This window comes from Cnephaeus nilssonii (genome assembly GCF_951640355.1).
Source record: "Cnephaeus nilssonii genome assembly, chromosome: 1".
Lineage (NCBI taxonomy): Eukaryota > Metazoa > Chordata > Mammalia > Chiroptera > Vespertilionidae > Cnephaeus > Cnephaeus nilssonii.
In genome coordinates this window covers 35918464-35938038 of record NC_137072.1, presented here as the reverse complement: position 1 = coordinate 35938038, position 19575 = coordinate 35918464, and the positions used below count along the sequence as shown (strand labels likewise).

The following is a 19575-nucleotide window of genomic DNA, read 5'->3' as shown; positions in this document are numbered from 1 at the left end:
AGTTCTGTGTATTAAGCTGTGAGCTTCTTGAGGGCAAGGGCCATAATTCATTCACCATTTTGAAGAAAAATTCATTCTGGCCCTAGCTGGTTTGGGTCAGTGGATAGAGCGTCGGCCTGCAGACTGAAGGGTACTGGGTTCCATTCTGGTCAAGGGCACGTGCCTGGGTTCCCCAGTAAGGGGGTGTGCAGGAGGCAGCCGATCAATGATTCTCTCTCATCATTGATGTTTCTCTCCCTCTCTAAAATTAATAAAAATATATTTTTAAAAAAAGTTCTGAAGAATGCAGTGGTTGATGAGCTTGCCTGGTATTTGTTTCTCTCTAGCTTATTATCAAAGTGATGAATGCACATATGGATAAGAGATAATTGTTCTATTTAATCAGTTACCTAATTAATGAGGGGATTCTGTTTTTACTCTCTGTTATTTTATTACTGAAACAGACTGCTCAGTAGATATTATAAACATTCTCTAGAGAACAATTAGGTTTGCCATGAGTTATTTCACTCTTGGAATGATATGCTTGTTAGTACCACTATTTTGATAGAATTTAAATATAATTTGAAAGTTCTGCAGTGTCTTTGTTCAGATAACTTGTTACCCTTTAAAGATAGGCTGCTGGAATATTGTTTCTTTCTTATTTAGCCGACACCAGATACAGTGATAAATAAAGTTCATTATGCTACTTAGTCATGGAGAGCTTTTAATGACTATTAACCTGAACATCTGTTAGTTTCATCATTAAAGTTACTAAAAACATTCAACACAATATAGATGCTGTTCCTGGAAAATCTGATTTAGGCTAATCTAGTTACTGTTTAAGAACATTTTAATATTCCTTTAAATTATTGTGGGAAAGCCCTTATCTTTCTGTAGAGTGAGCAATTGAAAGGCCAGTGAAAAACTTTCGGGATGGTTATAATTTAATTTGTGCATGGGTGGGTCTGGCCAGCCCGCCTCGATAGGGGCCCATTGGGCAGGGCCAGCAGGGGAGAGGGGCTGTGGGTGGCTGGCCCTGCCCCCAGTCGGGGTGTTGAGGGCTGATCGGGGCCTGGATCAGGCTGGTTGGCTGCTGCAGTGCACGTCATAGCCTCTGGTTGGTCTGGTCGTTCTGCCATTCCAGCCACTGGGCTTTTATATATATAGACTAGTGGTCCAGTGCACAAAATTCGTGCATGGGGGGGGGGTCCCTCAGCCTGGTCTGCACCCTCTCCAATCTGGGATCCCTCTCACAATCCAGAACCACTGGCTCCTAAGCTCTCACCTGCCTGCCTGATGCCCCTACATGCTCTCTTGCTGCCTTGATGCCCCGAACTGCTGCCCTGCTGGCCTGATGGCCCTAACTGTTCTCCCCTCCTGGCCTGATCTCCCTAACTGCCTAACGGTTCTCCCCTGCTGTCCTGATCCCCCTAACTGCTCTCCCCTCCTTGTCTGATCCCCCTAACTGCCTATCTGCTCTCCCCTCCTGGCCTGATCGCCCTAACTGCCTATCTGTTCTCCCCTCCTGTCCTAACCCCCTAACTGCCTATGTGCTCTCCCTTCCTCTCCGTGCCTTCAAACCCTGGTGCAGGATTGTTGAGAGCTCTCTGCTGAGGCCCCGCCCCCGTCCTGATGCCCCACCCCAGGCCGGACGGTGCCGTGGGCCTGTGCGTGCTTCCTCCGGGGGTGCTGCCATGGCCCATCCTGACGGGCCTGCACGTGCCTCCATCAGGGGGGCCACCCCCTGCGGCAGCCTCATGTCCCGGTGGTGCAAGTCCCCGCCCCCGATCCCGCCCACCAGCTCCTGTGCGCACGCAGCCTGGTCATGACTGTGACACCGTTAGGACCAATTAGCATATTACCTCTTTATTATATAGACTAGAGGCCCAATGCACGAAGATTCATGCAAGACTAGGCCTTTCTTCCCCCTGCTGCTGGCATCGTCTTCCCTCCGGCACCCAAGACCCGGGCTGCTTTACTATCACTGCTGGAAGGCACCCGGGACCTGGGTTGCTTCGCTCCGGCCGCTGCCGCTGGACCCAGGCTGAGGTGGTCAATGCCACCTGATGGCAACTGGTCGTTTGGTTGTTTTGGTCGTGATGCCTCTTGGCCTTTTATTATTATGATTCTGATATCCCTTGGGCTGAATTCTCAGTTTCTAGGATTTGTCCGTGTGCAAAATTGGGTGGTAGAAGCAGTGACTTTCTCATGCATTCTGGTTATCATGTGAAACCTTGACTGGAAATGTGGGGTTTGGAGTGGAAGTGAAAGGAAGAAAAAAGTTTACCCGGACTTTGTTGGCAAAAGTTGAAAATTGGGAAAGGGTATATTGATTATGGTGTTTTCAAAAATAGGATCAAGTATTTCTTTTTTATTTTGAAATAATTATATTGCTCACTTTGGCAGCACATACACTAAAATTGAAATAATTATAGCTTCACAGGAAGTTTCGAAGCACAGTACTGAGAGGTCCCATGTACTTTCCCCCCAGTTTCCTCCAGTGGTTATACAGATAAATATCAAAACTAGGATATTGACATTGATACAATCCACAGACTTTATTCAGATTTCACGAGTTTTACATGCACTTGTATGTGTGTGTGTTGTGTGTGTGTGTGTGTGTGTGTGCGTGTGTGTGTTTGTGTGTTTGCGTGGTTTATGCATTTTTATCATGTATAGATTTGTGTAACCACCATTACGATTAAAATACAGAACTGTTCCATCACCTACAATGCTACCCCTTTATAGTCACACCCATTCAACTCACCCTCTCTGCCCTTCCCTAACTCCTTGCAACTACTAATTTGTTTCCTGTTTCTATAATTTTGTAATTTTGAGAATATTATATCAATGGAATCATCTTCTTTTGGGAGTTGGCTTTTTTTTACTCAGTTTCCATGCAGATTGTTTTATATATCAATCATTTGTTTCTTCTTATTGCTGAGGTGGTATCCCATAGTATGAAGGATATTTGGATTGTTTCAAGATTTTGGCTATTTTCTAAATCTGCTAGGGCGTGTACAGGTTTTCGTGTGGACTAAGATTTTCATTTTTCTGGGATAAATACCCAAGAATGTGATTGGTGTATTGAATGGTAAGTAGATGTTTAGTTTTTCAAGAAACTGCCAAGAAATAGATCCAGAGACATAGAAGCATTGAACAGACTGTTCAACCTCAGAGGGAAGGCGGGGGTGGGTGGGGGTGGGGGAAAGAGATCAACCAAAGGAATTGTATGCCTGCATATAAGCATAACCAATGGACACAGACAGTAGGGGGGTGAGGACATGTGCTGGAGGGTGGGAATGGCTGGGGAGAGGTCAATGGGAAAAAGGAGACATATGTAATACTTTAAACAATAAATAATTTAAAATAAAAAAAATCCATCCAACTATAAAAAAAGAAAAAAGAAAACTGCAAGAGACCAGTGCTGTTATTTCTCTAAAACTTATTTACTAGTGCCTCATGAAAGAGACACACTCTATTCTGTTAGAAATACTAATCCTACATATGTGCACAGAGATCTTCACTGTAGCATTGTTTGCAGTATTATCAAACCACCAGAAACTATCCAGCTAGCCTTCAATAGGAGAAAGGGTAATACATTATTGTATATCCATGGAGTGGATACACACAGCCAGCCACTGAAAATACTAAGCTTGACTTATATGAATAGACCTGGTAAATAGGCATGAAATATATATGAGTAGAAAAAATTGCAGAAGAGTATGTACAGTATGGTTCCATTGCCTGCCCTTTATTACATAGGTATGTGTTTATATTGTGTATGAGTGTGTGACTGTATATGTGTGTATATGTGTGTGATATGATTATGTATGTTTTGTAGTATGCAGAAGAGAAAGACTTTATGGAAACACACCAAAACCAGTTAACAGTGGGATATCCCTTAGGAAAAGGGATATAGGGGAAGAGATTTCACTTTTTTAAATAAGCGGCTGTAGTGCTTGAATATTTTACATACACGTAATAGCTATTCAGTTAGAAAATGAAGTATTCTACAATTTGATTTATTTTTTGAGTACTTGAAGCATAAAGTTGTATATTTTAACAATCTGGATGAAACTACTTAAATTTTTTATTTTGCCATTTTATGTTATAAAGTATACTAAACATTTTTCTTTTTTTAAATTTAATAAATCTTTATTGTTCAGATTATTACAGTTGTTCCTCTTTTTCCCCCCCATAGCTCCCCTCCACCAGGTTCCTACCCCACCCTCTCCCCTTACCTCCCCGGCACTGTCCTCATCCATAGGTGTACGCTTTTTGTCCAGTCTCTTCCTGAACCCCCACTCTCCTTTCCCCCCCAAGAATTGTCAGTCCACTCCCTTTCTATGCCCCTGATTCTATTATATTCACCAGTTAATACTGTTCATCAGATTTTTTATTCCCTTGGCCTTTAGATTCACTTGTTGATAGAGACGTATTTGTTGTTCATAATTTTTATCTTTATCTTTTTCTTCTTCTTCCTCTTCTTAAAGAATACCTTTCAGCATTTCATATAATTCTGGTTTGGTGGTGATGAACTCCTTTAGCTTTTTCTTATCTGTGAAGCTTTTTATCTGGGGAGAGTAAAAGTAATCTTGGTTGTAGTTTCTTGCTATTCATCACTTTGAATATTTCTTGCCATTCCCGTCTGGCCTGCATAGTTTCTGTTGAGAAATCAGCTGACAATCATATAGGTGCTCCCTTGTAGGTAACTAACTGTTTTTCTCTTGTTGCTTTTAATATTCTCTCTTTGTCTTTTGCTCTTGGCATTTTAATTATGATGTGTCTTGGTGTGGTCCTCTTTGGATTCCTTTTGTTTGGGGTTCTGTGCACTTCCTGGACTTGTAAGTCTATTTCTTTCACCAGGTGGGGAAGTTTTCAGTCACTGTTTCTTCAAATTGGTTTTCAGTATCTTGCTCTCTCTCTTCTTCTGGCACCCCCATAATTCTGATGTTGGTACGCTTGAGGTTGTCCCAGAGGCTTCTTACAGTGTCTTCAACTTTTTGGATTCTTTTTTCTTTTTGCTTTTCCAGTTGAGTGTTTTTGCTTCTTTGTATCCAAATCTTTGACTTGGTTCTTGCAATCCTCTAGTCTGCTTTTAGGTTTCTGTATGATATTTTTTATTTCAGTCAGTGTATGCTTAATTTCTAGTTGATCCTTTTTCATATCCTTGAGGGTCTCGATAAACTTATCGGCCTTTTCTAGGAAATTCTTGAAAAACCTTATAACCGTGGTTTTGAACTCTATATCCAGTTGTTTACTTTCCTCCATTTCCTTCATTTGTGACCTGCCTCTTGTTTCCACATTTTGGCTGCTTCCCTGAGTTGATGGAATGGCTTTGTGTGCTAGGTGTCCTAGCAGGGCCCAGTGGCTCAGCCTCCCAGTTACCTGAGGTGGACACTCTTGGTGCACCCCTTTGTGGACTGTGTGTGCAGTCTTGTTGTAGTTCAGCCTAGATTGTTGTTAGTATCACTGAGGGAGTTGACCTCCAGGCCAATTGGCTGTGAGGATCAGCTGTGTCTCCGCTGGGAGAGCTTCTGTGCTCAGCTTGGATGGGGTGGAGTCTCAGGGCTGAACAGACAGCCTGGGCTTCCCGTCAGCCCCTCCCTACGAGGCCCCTATGTCTCAGTGTCCCACGGCAATGGCTGCACGCACCTCTGAGAGAAGGCTGCCCTCGAGCTTTGCCCGCTGCCAGACAGTCCACTTTCTCCCCGAATGAGTCTGGGTACCCAAAGTCTCACCCGGAACTGGATTTCAGTGCAGTTGGGAGGTTTTGTTTCCCTCCCGAATGAGAAAGCTAGCCGCGCACTTGCTGCCCGCCCTCTCCAAGCTCCTCGAGTAAGCCAGCTGCGTATTCAGCCGCCCGCCCTTTCTGCAGGTGCGGGTCTCCGCACCTCTGCCCTCCACAGCACCTCAGGTCTCAGTGTCCTTTTACCTTTCCTTCTAGTTGTAGAATTTCCACTCAGCCAGCTTTCCGTTGGTTCTGGACGATGTCCACTCTGTCTTCCAATTGCAGTTTTGAAATTGTTGTGCGAGGCAGCAGTATAGGTGTTTACCTATGCTACCATCTTTGTTTCTCCCTAAATATTTTTTCTTGGTAACTCTGGATCTGATGAGGTATTCACGGCATTCAGGGTTACTGGAATATGAAAATAGATTTAGATTAAATGCTTTTAAATGCTTCCTTATCAATTTTTTAAGTTTCTGACTCAGGCAGGTAGTTATTTCTTATACATTATCAGTGTATCAGTCTCTTGTTGTCTGTCCCAGTTCTCATTTTCTGCTCTAATCTTCTTTGGCTTGGAAATGAAGCAGCCATCAATCTGGTTTTAATTGTGTCCAAAAATAGTTCTGAATAAAAACAGGACAAATTAGGTCTGAATGAAGGTTTTGATAGACTTTATAGATAAAGTATACAAATTTTAATTTGTTGTTTGAACACTTATTTTTCATTGTTCCGAGGTCTTTTTTCTCCTCCTTTGGTTACCTTTGAGTCTCAGCTGTGGTTTAGTTATTTGAAATGGCTTTATATATGGAGTTCACTAAACTTAGGAATCTTTTAAGAACAGAACCCAACAGTGTGGCTTTCTCTTTTAGAGAAATTTATTGCTGTAGTAAAGAAAAGTGACAGGATGTTTTATAGCAGGGTTATGTAAGAAAAAAGCCCCTGAACATTCGAATATTTGTGTTTTTTTCCCCCTGTTTCTTAATGGTAAGATGATTCTTGCCTTTGTTGACAACTTAATAATAACCCTGTGTAATACTGTGCCTAGAGCACATACATAAGACAGGTTTGAATACAGGTGCTGTCATGTACTAGCTGAGTGACCTTTCTGATCCTTGGGTTTCTTACATTTAAAATCTTCTTTTGCTTAATATTATTACATATTTTGTAATTGTCTGGATGGCACATTCAGTGATTACTGTTAGCAGTAAGTGACAATAATTTCTGGCACACAGCAACTATTGAAATAGTGACTGTTGGATAAAAAAAGCTGTGGTACATTTATACAATGGAATACTACTCAGCTGCAAAAAAGAAATAAATCTTACCTTTTGTGACAACATGGATGGACCTAGAGAAAGACAAATACCATATGATTTCACTTTTATGTGAACTCTAATGAACAAAATAAACAAAATAGACTCATAGCTACAGAAGAGAGACTGACAGCTGTGAGAAGGGGATTGGAGGATTGGGTGAAAAAGGTGAAGGGATTAAGCAAAACAACAACAACAACAAAAAACCAATAACAACAAAAACAAAACAAAACTCAGACACAGACAGCAGTATGGTGATTACCAGAGGGGAAGGGGAATGGGAGTAGATAGAAGAGGGTAAAGGGGGAAAATAAATAATGATGAAAGGAGACTTGACTTTGGGTGGTAAACACCATACAATATACAGATGATGTGTTATAGATTTGTGCTCCTAAAACCTATATAATTTTATGAACAGTGTCACCCCAATAAAGTCAATCAAAATATTAAAAACAAGAAATGGTGACTTATTGTAGAAGATAATGTGAAATTTGAGATTTTCATAATGTATTGTATTTTTAAAATAAAACAATACTTTATTATTTTATTTTTATAGAATTATTATTCTTTGTGCAAGGAACTTGGACAATACAAAATACACAAAAGGAAGATTTTTAAAATTCTCTGTAATTTTAGTACTCAAGAAAGTTCTCTGTTAATATTTCATTATCTATCATTCTAGTCTTTTTTCCATATGCAATTACTACTTGTTTTATAGGCTTGGTCTCAAGTCCTTAAGACAACCTTGCATGGTGTGGTAATTTCTCAATTACAAATAAGGGAAATGAAGCTGAGAGAGGTTAAGATCAAATTGCTGAAAAGTGTTAGAGGTGGTATTCATAATCAGGATTGATGCTCCATTGGAGCTAGACAGGGCTTTTCCTCCTTGCCTAGTTGAAATCAATTTTCTCCAGAATCAGTTTACAGTAATTTGTGTTTTAAGCTGTTGATCAAGGTTTAGCTTGTACGTTGTGATTGTTTAAGAAAGCAAACTAGGTTTGGGCTTAGTACGTTGTTTTTCCATGTATTTTTATAGTTTAATGTTACTTAGATGATATGCATGTTTTGAGCCCCATCAATGTTAAATTGTATGATTGAGGCCAAAGTGAGATTTTGTACTAATATTCTCTAAGCTGTAGAGTCTTATTACGACAGTGTTTGGGGATGCATTATGTGTTCACTCGGATGTTGAATTACTGAGTAATTTGGAAAATGATTTTTTAAAGTAAATATTTACTTTGATTGATGTGAGAGAGAAAAAGAGGGATGAGAGAGAGAGAGGGAGAGAGAGAGAGAGAGAGAGAGAGAGAGAGAGACAGACATTGATACATTGATCTGTTATTCCACCTATTCATGCATTCATTGGTTGCTCCTTGTATGTGCCCTGACCGGATATTGAGCCCACAGCATTGGCATATTGGGACAGTGCTCTAAACAACTGAGCTACCAGGCCAGGGCTGTAAAATTATTTAAAAATTGCTCTTTTATTGCACTAAAAAATGACTAAGTTAATTCTTATTTTTGTAATCGTTTTGAAATTTGAATTTTCCTGTTCATGTGTCTTTAAGAAGTAGAAATTATTATTTGGGTCAGTAAATATTGCCTTTAATTTAAGCATGCTAAAGCATTTACACATCTATATATATAAAAGCCAAGTGACCGAAATGGCGGAACGACCGGAATGACCAGAACTACTGGTCACTATGACGCACACTGCGGCACCAACTGGCCTGAGCAGGGCCCCGATTGCCCCCCCCTCCCCCGGAACTGCCCCCAGCCAGCCCAGCCCCCGATCGGCCCCCTCCTTGATCAGGAGTGGGGCTGGCCAGCCAACTGCCCACGGCCCTTCCCCCTTGCTGGCCCGGCCCGATGGGCCCCCATTGGGACCAGCCAGCTGGACCGTACCCATGCATAAATTCATGCACTGGGCCTCTAGTTTATTTATAATCTTCAGAAACTCCCTGAAAAACTAGTTTTTATATTAGACTGTGTATACTACACAGTACCTTAGGTGTACACACACCACACAAACACACACACACACACACACACACGCACACACACACACACACAGGACAAATCTGTTTCCTTAAGGGGACTTGCCTTTATTGCTTTATTACACTTGGACCTTTATCTTAGGGAATTGGGTAGTTTCTTATTTTCTGTATTTTGAAAGTTACACTTTCATGATTATAGAAGTATGTTACCAACTTGACTGAATGGCTTGAATTGTTGTTGTTTTTTAAATTTTATTTATTAAATGTATTGGGGTGACATTGGTTAACATGAACATATATGTTTCAGGTGTGGGTTTCTATGTTACAAGATATGTATATTGCACTATGTGCCCACCACCCATCTGTTGCTTTTTTATGATTTTTTTCAGAAGTAGTATTAAAAAAAAAGTTAGTAGTTTATCTGAATGTATCATTTAGGCAATTATAAAACATGTACTAGATTATTATGCTAAGTAAAATAAACCAGTCAGAGGAAGACAAATATCACATGATTTCACTTATATGTGGAATCTAATGAACACAATAAACTGACGAACAAAACAGAACCAGAGGCATGGATGCATGGAACAGACTGAGAGATTTCAGAGGGGAGAGGGGTGAGGAGGACAGGAAGAGATTAGCCAAAGAACATATATGCATAGCCCATGGACAACAAAGTGTAAAAGCAGGGGTGGTGGCGGTGGGGGAGCAGGGGCTGGGTGGAGGGAGGTAGAATGGGGCAGTGGGGTTATGGGGGGGGGGGGCATCTGTAATAAGGTCAACAACAATAAAAAGAGAAGTTAGCCCTGGCTGGTGTGACTCAGTTGGGCATTGTCTAGTGCACTGAAAGGTTGAGGGCTGGATCCCCAGTAGGGGCAGTACAGGAGACAGCTGATGGATGTTTAGCTTTCATATACATCAATGTTTCTCTCTCCCTCCCTTCCCTTCCTAAAAATCAACAAACTATTAAAAAACAGAAATTAAAAAAACATCCTAAATAATAAAAGGCTAATATGCAAATTGACTGAACTGTGGAACAACCAGTTTCTATGACGCGCACTGACCACCAGGGGGCAGACACTCAATGCAGGAGCTGCCCCCTGGTGCTCAGTGCACTCTCCCAGGGGGAGCGCTGCTCAATTAGAAGCCCATGAGCTGGGCTCATGGCTGGCGAGCGCAGCGGTGGTGGTAGGAGCCTCTCCCGCTTCCGTGGCAGCGCTGAGGATGTTGGACTGCTGGCTTAAGGATGTCGGACTGTTGGACTGTCAGTTTGACATCCCCCGAGGGTTTGTGGACTGTGAGAGGGTACAGGCTGGGCTGAGGGACTCCCCTGACCCCAACCCCGAGTGCACGAATTTCGTGCACCGGGCTTCTAGTATACTAATATTACACAAAATAAGCTATGGTTAACTTTAGACATTATACCAGTGATGGGCAACCTTTTGAGCTTGGTGTGTCAAACTTCGCCAAAAAACTGAGCATAACTCGGGTAGTGTGTCACTTTGAGGAAAAAACATTATTTCGCGATATTTATAGTTTAAATAACATAAATGTATAATTGTTATATATAATTGTATTTAATAAACCAAAATCTAAATATCTAACTTACCTGCTTAGTGACTTCTTTGTTCATCCGTCAGTCGGTTTCTTTTGTTGGTCTTGATATTATTTAGCTTGTGTGGGGTGCCGTGAACTAAGATAAGTGAGGGGGAGGGGGAATTCTTTAACTAACCTGCCTATTAGTGACTTTTTTGTTGCTGAATTTCATTGGCTAAATCTTCAGTTGAAGGTTGGTATTTTGTACACTTCAGGCCCAAGCAAGCGCTACTAACTTCATCTGTCAATCTGTTTCTTTTGTTGGGTTTGATATTATTTAACGCTGAGAATAAGGCCTCACAAAAGTATGTAGAGGGAAAAATTGTGAGTAAAGCCATTGCTATATTTTTCAGGGTGCTAAAAGTGTCTGGTAGTCGGTTCCAGGCACTCCAAATTTCCTGTTCGTAGTGGCACTCCTCTTGATTCTCCAAGCGGCACCTTTCCAGATTCTCAAGCTTTGACCTCAAGTCGACAAACACCTGAGCCCAGATACTGTCTTGAAATTCTGCAAGTTGCATCTCCAAATCATCAATTTGCATCCATTGGAAACCATTTAATTCCAAACTACTGTAGACTACTACATCAGGATACTTAATTATTTTCATGGTCTGTTCTAGACTTCTAAATTGACTAAATCTATTTAGTAATAGATTAAACTGGTCAAGTAACGAGTCTAAAACATGCTGGTACTTCATATGCAAGAGTTCCATTCCTTTTGTACAGCTGCACTGGCCTTCTCAAAATACTTTGTTACTCGAGGAAAATACTTATAAGTTTTAGTTTCTACATCTCGCTTGAAAATTTTAACTTTACTTTCAAAGGCTTTTATGTATCCAAACATAACGTCAATATTTTTGCCTAAACCTTGTAACTTTTAAGTTCAGTTCATTAATATGAACAGAGAGATCTGTAAAAAACATCAGGGTGTTGACCCACTTATCATCATTAAGCTGAGGAAAGTTTCCCAGATCCTTATCGTCAAGAAATACCTTAATTTCTTCGAAGCACTCCACAAAGCGCTCAAGAACTTTGCCTTGGCTCAGGCATCTTACATTATTGTACATCAGCAGTCCACTGTAGGCGGAATCAACCTCCAGTAAAAGTGCCGAAAATTCTCGCTTGTGAAGGGGGCGAGCAGCTATTAAATTAACTATTTTTGTAACAACTGACATTAAGTCGTTTAAGTCGGTGAATCCTGCCTTGGCACATAAAGCCTCCTGATGGATAATACAATGAAAAGGCACAATCGGATGTCCAATAGCTTCTGTAAACAATTTGACAAATCCGACTTTTTCCCCCACCATATTTGGTGCCCCATCTGTCATCACTGACACAACTTTAGAGATATCAATGCTTAGGTCACGAAATGTTTGTATAATAATCTTAAGTATTTCGCTTCCTGATTTACTTGTTGACACTGATACTAACTTTATCAACTCTTCTCTCATTGTGAGACCGTCAGAATATCGACCAATAATGGCCAACTGAGCATGTGATGTGACATCAGTAGTTTCATCAAGAGAGATTGAAAAATATTTACACTTCCTTATGTCTCCCTTTAATTGATGTTGTACGTTTGTGTTCAGTCTCATTATTCGGTCTTTTATGATATTTCTACTGAGTGGTAACTCAGATATTCTCTTAATAATTGCATCTTTATTTTGCATATCGTGAAATAGAACTGGTGCACATCTTAGGAGAGTTTATTTAATAAATTCTCCCTCACTGAGCACTTTTCCATGCTGAACTATAGAGTGAGCAATGCTCAAACTTGCAGATGTTAAATTTGTAGAGCCTTTCATAAATTTAAGGATGGAATTAGATTGGCTCTTATAAAGGTGTAGCTGCCTGGAAATGTATTCCTTCCTTTCATCCTCACTTTTTTCCAAGAGCTGGGAATGATTAGTTTCAAAACGTCTATTTATATTCCACGTTCTGCTTACTACCATTTCAGTACATAGAACGCAAAATGATCTGCCATTTTTTTCTATAAAGCCATACATCTCAGTCCATGTCTCTTGAAAGGGTTGGTCACTGCTACTACCACTTCCTTTACTTAACCTTAGTTTTTTATTTTTTGGCTTCTCCATCAGGGTGGCAGTGACAGAAGATAGAATTATAGATAGCTTGTTAGGCCTGCAGGCAATTAGGGGTTGCCTAATTAACCACAAAATGGTGCATATAACTGTCTTTTAGGAAAGGGCAGGGTTAATAAGCAGAAATAGGGGTTAATAAGGATGCACAACAGTAATAGTGGTGAAATGGAGTCTGCACTATGGAGCAAGATGGTGTTCCTTATGTGAATTAAAATGGCTGCCGTTATTTCTAATGGTGGGAAACGGCACCCATAGCACGCCACAAATCCTCGCCTCTCCCAGCCTCCCCCTCACTTATCTCAGTAATGATGGATTAGAAATCCATGACACCCCAGAACAGTAGATAATGGTTGCTGTGATTAACTGTTATTTGGTTACTGATAGTGGCAGGGCCCCTAGAGATGCGTCCCCCGCTGCGTTCCCCTGCTCCCTGCTCTGCTGGCGGAAGTGAGGGCAAAGATCCTGGCTTTACCTAAAGTCCCAGAACTAGACGCTCTGTGCCAGACTTCTGTTGTTTTGGCCTACAGACCTCCGGCACAGAGTGTCTAATAGGGGAGGATGAAACATTTGCGACTAGATTCTTGGAGTTAGACTCTAGTCGCAAATGTTTCATCCTCAGGAGCAGCAAATGTTTCCTCCTCGGCATGCGGCCACCTCAGTGGCCGTGTGTCATCAGAAATGGCTACGCGTGTCAGTGCTGACACGCGTGTCATAGGTTCACCATCACTGCATTATACTTTTAATTCAAACATTGTCAAAAACATTCCAGAAAAAATTCACTATATTTGCTATATATTTGTAGCAGAGGAGGGGTAGATCTGTTTGAGTACTTTACATATTTATATGTAACTTCAATATGATGTAACTTGCAATTTGATTAGGATTATATGGATACTAGAGGACCAGTGCATGAATTTGTGCACGGGTGGGGTCCAGCTGGCCCGGCCCCAATCGGGGCAGATCAGGGCTGGGCCTGTCAGGAGGAGGAGATGGAGGGAGGTTAGCCAGCCAGCCCACTCCGATCAGGGCCTGATCAGGGGGAAGGGCCATGGGCGATTGGCCGGTGGGCCCCGCCCACAATTGGGGTTGGGAGCCGATTGGGGGTGGGGCAGGCCATGGGGAGAACCTGTGGGCGGTGAGCCAGCTGGCCCTGCTCCCAAATAGGGTGGGGGTGCCAACGGGGGACCAGCGGCCTGGAGGAGGGGCCATGGGTGGTTGGCTAGCCAGCCCTGCCCCTGATCAGGGTGGGAAGCCGATCTGGGGTGGGGTTGGGTGGGGGGGGGACTGTGGGCCGATCTGGGTGGTGGGGGCCCACTGTGGCGAGGCCTGCCAGGGTGAGAGGCTGCAGGTGGTTGGCCATCCAGCCCCACCCCCTATTGGAGTGGGGGTGATCAGGGGCAGGGCCAGCCAGGGGGACTATCTTTGGGCTGATCAGGGTGGTGGGGGCCCATCGGGGGTGGGGCCGGCCAGGGGAGGGGCTGCGGGAGGTTGGCCGGCTGGCCCCGCCCCCTATTGGGAGGAGAGGGGCTATCCTGGGGGAGGGGCTGTGGGCCTATCATGGTGAGGCAGGCCAATCAGGGGTGGCCGGTCAGGGGGAGGGGCCGCAGGAGGTTGGCCAGCCGGCCCCACCCCCTGATCAGGCCAGTTTGCTGGCCACAGTGGGCATCATAGCAACCAGTTATTGGTCATTCCAGTCATTACAGATGCTTGCTTTTTATATATATAGTTTATGTAAAATTAATGCGGTAAATAAATGTGACTCTCTGTAGAGATATGAGGTAGTTATAGAGTTGGGTGTGTTTGGGGAAGAAGTACAGTGATTATGGGTCTGAGGATGGGAAGTGGTAGGAGATGTTTGGAATTTCACAACCTGAGACTGGGACCAGATTATCAAGGGTTGTTTCAGAAACATTGGGATTTATCCTCAAGATAGCCAGATGTAGATATCCAGAAAACCACAGAATATGAGTTCAGCATTCAGGTAGAATAGGGTGGAGCAACATAGATACAGGTTTCATCATTTTGGGAATGGATGTAATCACTTATGGAAAACTTCTTGAAGACAGGGATAGAAGAGGATGAGAGAGAACCCAAGGGGATGCTGTTAGAAAAGGAGACAGAACCCTGTGATGCTGGTGTTCTTTTGTGCATGGGCATTAACGCCTGTATTTGTTGGAATGGAATTTAGTTGGGGGGTGGGGGGTGGGCAGAGGCCAAGACCTCATAATCTTTTTGGTATCTGTACCGACCTCTTACCTCCCAACAGGCTCTTGCTAACTTTATACCCGTTTTGTTGTACATATGCAGCTAAATGTTTGTACCCGAGAATAAATCACAAGGTTCTGACTAGTTCTTTAAATTCATGATTTTAATCTTTAGGTGGACTTTTACTGTTGCCTGGAAGTCATACTACATTATCCTACCTAATTCACGAAAGTAACTATCTGAGTTTCCCCCTTTTTTCTCAAACCTTCAACATCTCTTCTCCATATCCAATTCTCACCTGATAATCTTGTTTCCTTTTTTACTGAGAAACTTGAAGCCAATTACTTCAATGGACTAGTAGTGTCAGTTACCTACATCATATTAACTAACCTCATGTAGTCTTCCTGTTCCTACTATAGATGAACTCTCTCTGCTTCTATGTAATGCTAGCTCCTTTCCTTGTGCACTAAATTCCCTGTCCTCTCACCTTCCCCAAAACATTGTTCACTCAGTTCTCTATTCTTTCTCTCGTGTCATCAGTTTTCCTCCTCTGTTGACTCATACCCATCATTAATCAAATGAAACAATACTACGTTTGATTCTACTCACTTTGCCAGCAACTATTCCATTTCTCTGTTCCCCTCTGCAGTAAAGGAGTTGTCTGTACTCATGGTCTTTAATTTCTCTGCTTCCACTTTCTTTTAAAAGCACGTAAGTCAGATTTTCAGCCCCATCACTTTAATTTAACATGGGTGATAATCCACTTTAAAGTTTGCTTTTAAAATAATAAATCTTATTTGAATTAGAATATGTTATTGACACCACTTTAAATTCTTATGCCAAGTAGAGAAATGTGTACACATTACCATCCATCTTTAGTTGCTTTGGTTGTATTATAAAAAAAGGTGCTAAAATGGTAACACATTTTAATTGCTCTTGTTAAATATTGGGCATCATACTTGTTGGCTTTGTAGTATTGGGCTCCATATGTCTTTTTGTGTGACTATTCCTCAGTCTTTCCTATGACTAAGAAATTGTCTAGTTTTGATTAAGCAGATGGTTTCAAGTTTCTCTCTAATGTGTTGAATGAAGTTGTGAATGAAAAACTGAGCTGAGTGAACATGAAAACAATTAGCATGCAGGAAGTTTAGTATAGAAAGAAAACATATATAGCAAAGTTAATCTGATGTGTAGTTAACAATAGCCATTATTCATAATGAGTTGTATGCCTTAGCTTTTATTAATCTCTTAAAAATTCTATTGAGGACATGGAATTCCCTAGAATTCATTTAAAATCCTCTAGTTATGATCCGAAAGGAAGTAATCAATGGGCTTTTTTTCTTTCATGCAAGAAATATAAAAAATCAAGGTTCTTCTGAATGAAATTGAGAGCTACATTGATAGGCTCAAAAGTATTGAATGCGATTGATTTGTTGTTAAAGAGAGGTTTAGAGATATTCTTCCTGATACCTCTCTATCTTAAATTCTCCCACTGTGATTTGGTCTATTTTTCCTTTGAATTCTGCCAATTTTTGCTTTATATATTTTGATACTATGTTATTAGGTTTATATTTATGTCTTCCTTATGGATTGATTTTTTTGTTGCTATGAAATAAGTTATTTTTTTTATTTCTAGTAGTTGTTCTTGCCTGTCTATTTTGTCTAATATGAATACAATTATGTCAACTTCTTTATATTCATGTTTGCATGGTATATCTGTTCTTATTCTTTTCCCCTTTAAACTTTCTATGTTGATATATTTAAAATGTTTCTATATACGTTTACATTTAATTTGATTTTTTTTCTTTTAATTGGAGTGTTCAGTTTATTGTTACATGTACTACTGTTATCTATAGGTCTAATAAATCTGACTTCCTGTTTATATCTTCCCACCGGTTTTAAATTCTTTTTCTGTCATTTCTTGTCATATTTTAGATTATTAAAAAAATGTTATTATCCATTCTGAGATCTATTAGTTTGTTAGTTATAAATTCTTTTGCTATTCTTTAGTGTTACTCTAGATTGCATTATTCATCCTTGCCTTATTAGAAAATACAAGTTAGTGCAGTTACCCATTTATCAGAAAAATCTCAAGACCGTCACATACTTTAACTTTATCTATATCCCTTCTGCATTTAGGTATTGTTCATGTATATTTTAATTCTACATATATTTTAAGCCCTATGTATTTAATGCCCATTATTTACCTTTGTTAAATATATTTAATTTTTTACAGAGAGAAAGGGAGAGGGATAGAGTTAGAAACATCGATGAGAGAGAAACATCGATCAGCTGCCTCCTGCTCACTCCCTACTGGGTATGTGCCTGCAATCAAGGTACATGCCCTTGGCAAGAATCGAATCTCGGATCTTTGAGTCCACAGGCCAACACTCTATCCACTGAGCCGAACCGACTAGGGCTACCTTTTTTCATTGCTTTTTATTTCTTCCTTCATGTATGTTCTTCTACCAGTGCTCATATTCTTCTGCTTGAAGAACTCCCTTTTATTAGTGTATGTATGTGTGCTGACCATTAAATATCTCAGATATTGTTTGTCTGGAAATATCCATATTATTTTAATTCAGTTTGAAGGATGTATTTTAAATTTCTTAAAATTCTAAGTTGCTGGTTATTTTCGTCATGCATGTTAAAAGTGTTAATTGGTTGTCTTCCAACTATAATCATTTCTGTTTAGAAAATTGCTGTTCTTTTGAAGGTTATATGTCTTTTTCTCTGGCTGTTTTGAAAATTTGTCTTCAAATTTCAGAACTTTTTACTCTTATGTGCCCTGGTGGTTTTTTTGGAGTTCAAGACCCATCAAGGAGGCATGGGTATATATCTTTGTATATATCCTGCCTAAGGTTTATTTTGCCTTTTGAATCTGTGACTTAGCATTCTTGATTATTATAACTTTAAAACTGCTTCCACACCATTATAGCTATCTTCCCTTTCTGTGACTTCAATTATAATGTGTGTCAGGCCATTTCCTTGTGTCTCATATGTCTCCTATGCTCTTTCATGTATTTTCTATCCTTTTTTTCTTTTCTTGTTTCAGTCTAGAGATTTTCTAGTAATTAATTTTCTCTTTAACTGTCTAATCTGTTAAGGCTATCTGTTGAGTTTTTAATTTCAGTGACTGTATTTTTCAATTCTAGAATTTATTTATTCTAAAAAAAAGATTCTAAATCTTTGGTGAGATTCTACATCGTGTCATCAGTTTTCTTAAACATGTTAATTATAAAATTTAAAAGAAATTCTGTGTCGGATACTGCAATATCTGTCTTACCTTGTGGGTCTTTTTCTTTTCTTCTTTACGTTTGATATGATTTCTTCATAAGCCTGGAAACTTTTTATTGGATGGCAACTATTATACATGAAAAATTTGTAGAGGTTTTGAATAAATTTTCAGCTGCTGGCAGGCAGTTAGAGAACAGACAGAGCAACTTTGTTCATTATGTTTGAGCTGTTGCAAGTCTAAATTTTAGTATTTATAAGGCTTTATTTCTAGTTCTCCATTAATCCTAGGGTATAGTCATTCAGGGATCTCAGCTGAAAATCTGGGTGCCTACCAGGGGCATGCCTCCTTGATGGGTCTTGAACTCCAATTTTTATCTCCCAGGACTGCCAGAAATTCTGTTTAGCTCTTTAACTGCTATTGCTAGTCTCTACTTGGCTTCCTGAAGTCTGTGCTGCTTATGAATTGGCAAATACATTGTGGAGTTAAGCAATGAGATTTTAGATTGACTTCTCTTTGCTTTCTTTTCTCTGGGAATCTTGGCCTTCAGGCCCTGCCTGACTTAAGTGCCCTGAGTGCCAGTATTTGTCTTCCCAGCCCTGGAGGACAGTGAAAACTGTTGAGTTTTCTTCCTCTTAGCAGTTTTTATCTGGGGTGGGCAGTGTTGGCACTCTTTCCCTCTTACACTCTTGCCACCCATCTTCCTTCATTATTGCTTTATGTAATACAAATGTAATGGCTGGAGATCCAACAGCCAATCTTTGGACCATGAATTGACTTGAGGATGGAAGCCTTAAAGAGGATTCTAGAGAAGAAAGATTGAAGAGCCTGGAATCCTGTTGACTCTAGAGTCCTCATATCAGACCTAGAGGACTTAGATCTAGATTTCCTAGATATCAGGAGATAAGTCAACATCTTCTCTTGTTTTAGCCTTGCTACTTTAAATTTTGTGCTTACCCAGTCATATCTAATGCTAATTAATTGAGCAAATTTACATATGCATACATTCAACACTAATATATTAAAGGTCATTGGTTTTTAGTCTTTTATATACTTGTGACATAGATAATAATTGACATTCACTGAGTGAATGGTTTCATTGACAGGTTTATGTATTATATCTCCCATACTTGCCTAAATGCCATCACTTTAATTCCCACACAAGAAAACATGGAAATCCAAGTTAGTGAGAGGAATGTTACTATAGAGAAATACTTGAATACAGGTGATTTTAGTTATTATTATTGGCGAATTACTTCTGACATACCTACCAAATGATCCCAATAGACCATACTTGGGAAATACTATACACTGTCTTGAACCAACACCCTTTTTTCCATTCCACAAATATTATTCTATGGGCAAAATGTGATTGTAGACCAATGTAGAGGGAGAAAAAAAAAAAAAAAGTAAGGGATGATTG

The 19575-nt window shown here is 40.4% G+C and overlaps 1 protein-coding gene across 1 annotated transcript in view; it reads left to right on the top strand.

Annotated features, from left to right (window-relative positions):
* USP6NL (USP6 N-terminal like) overlaps positions 1-19575 on the top strand; it is a 203581-nt gene that overhangs the window by 63136 nt on the left and 120870 nt on the right. The window lies entirely within an intron of this gene.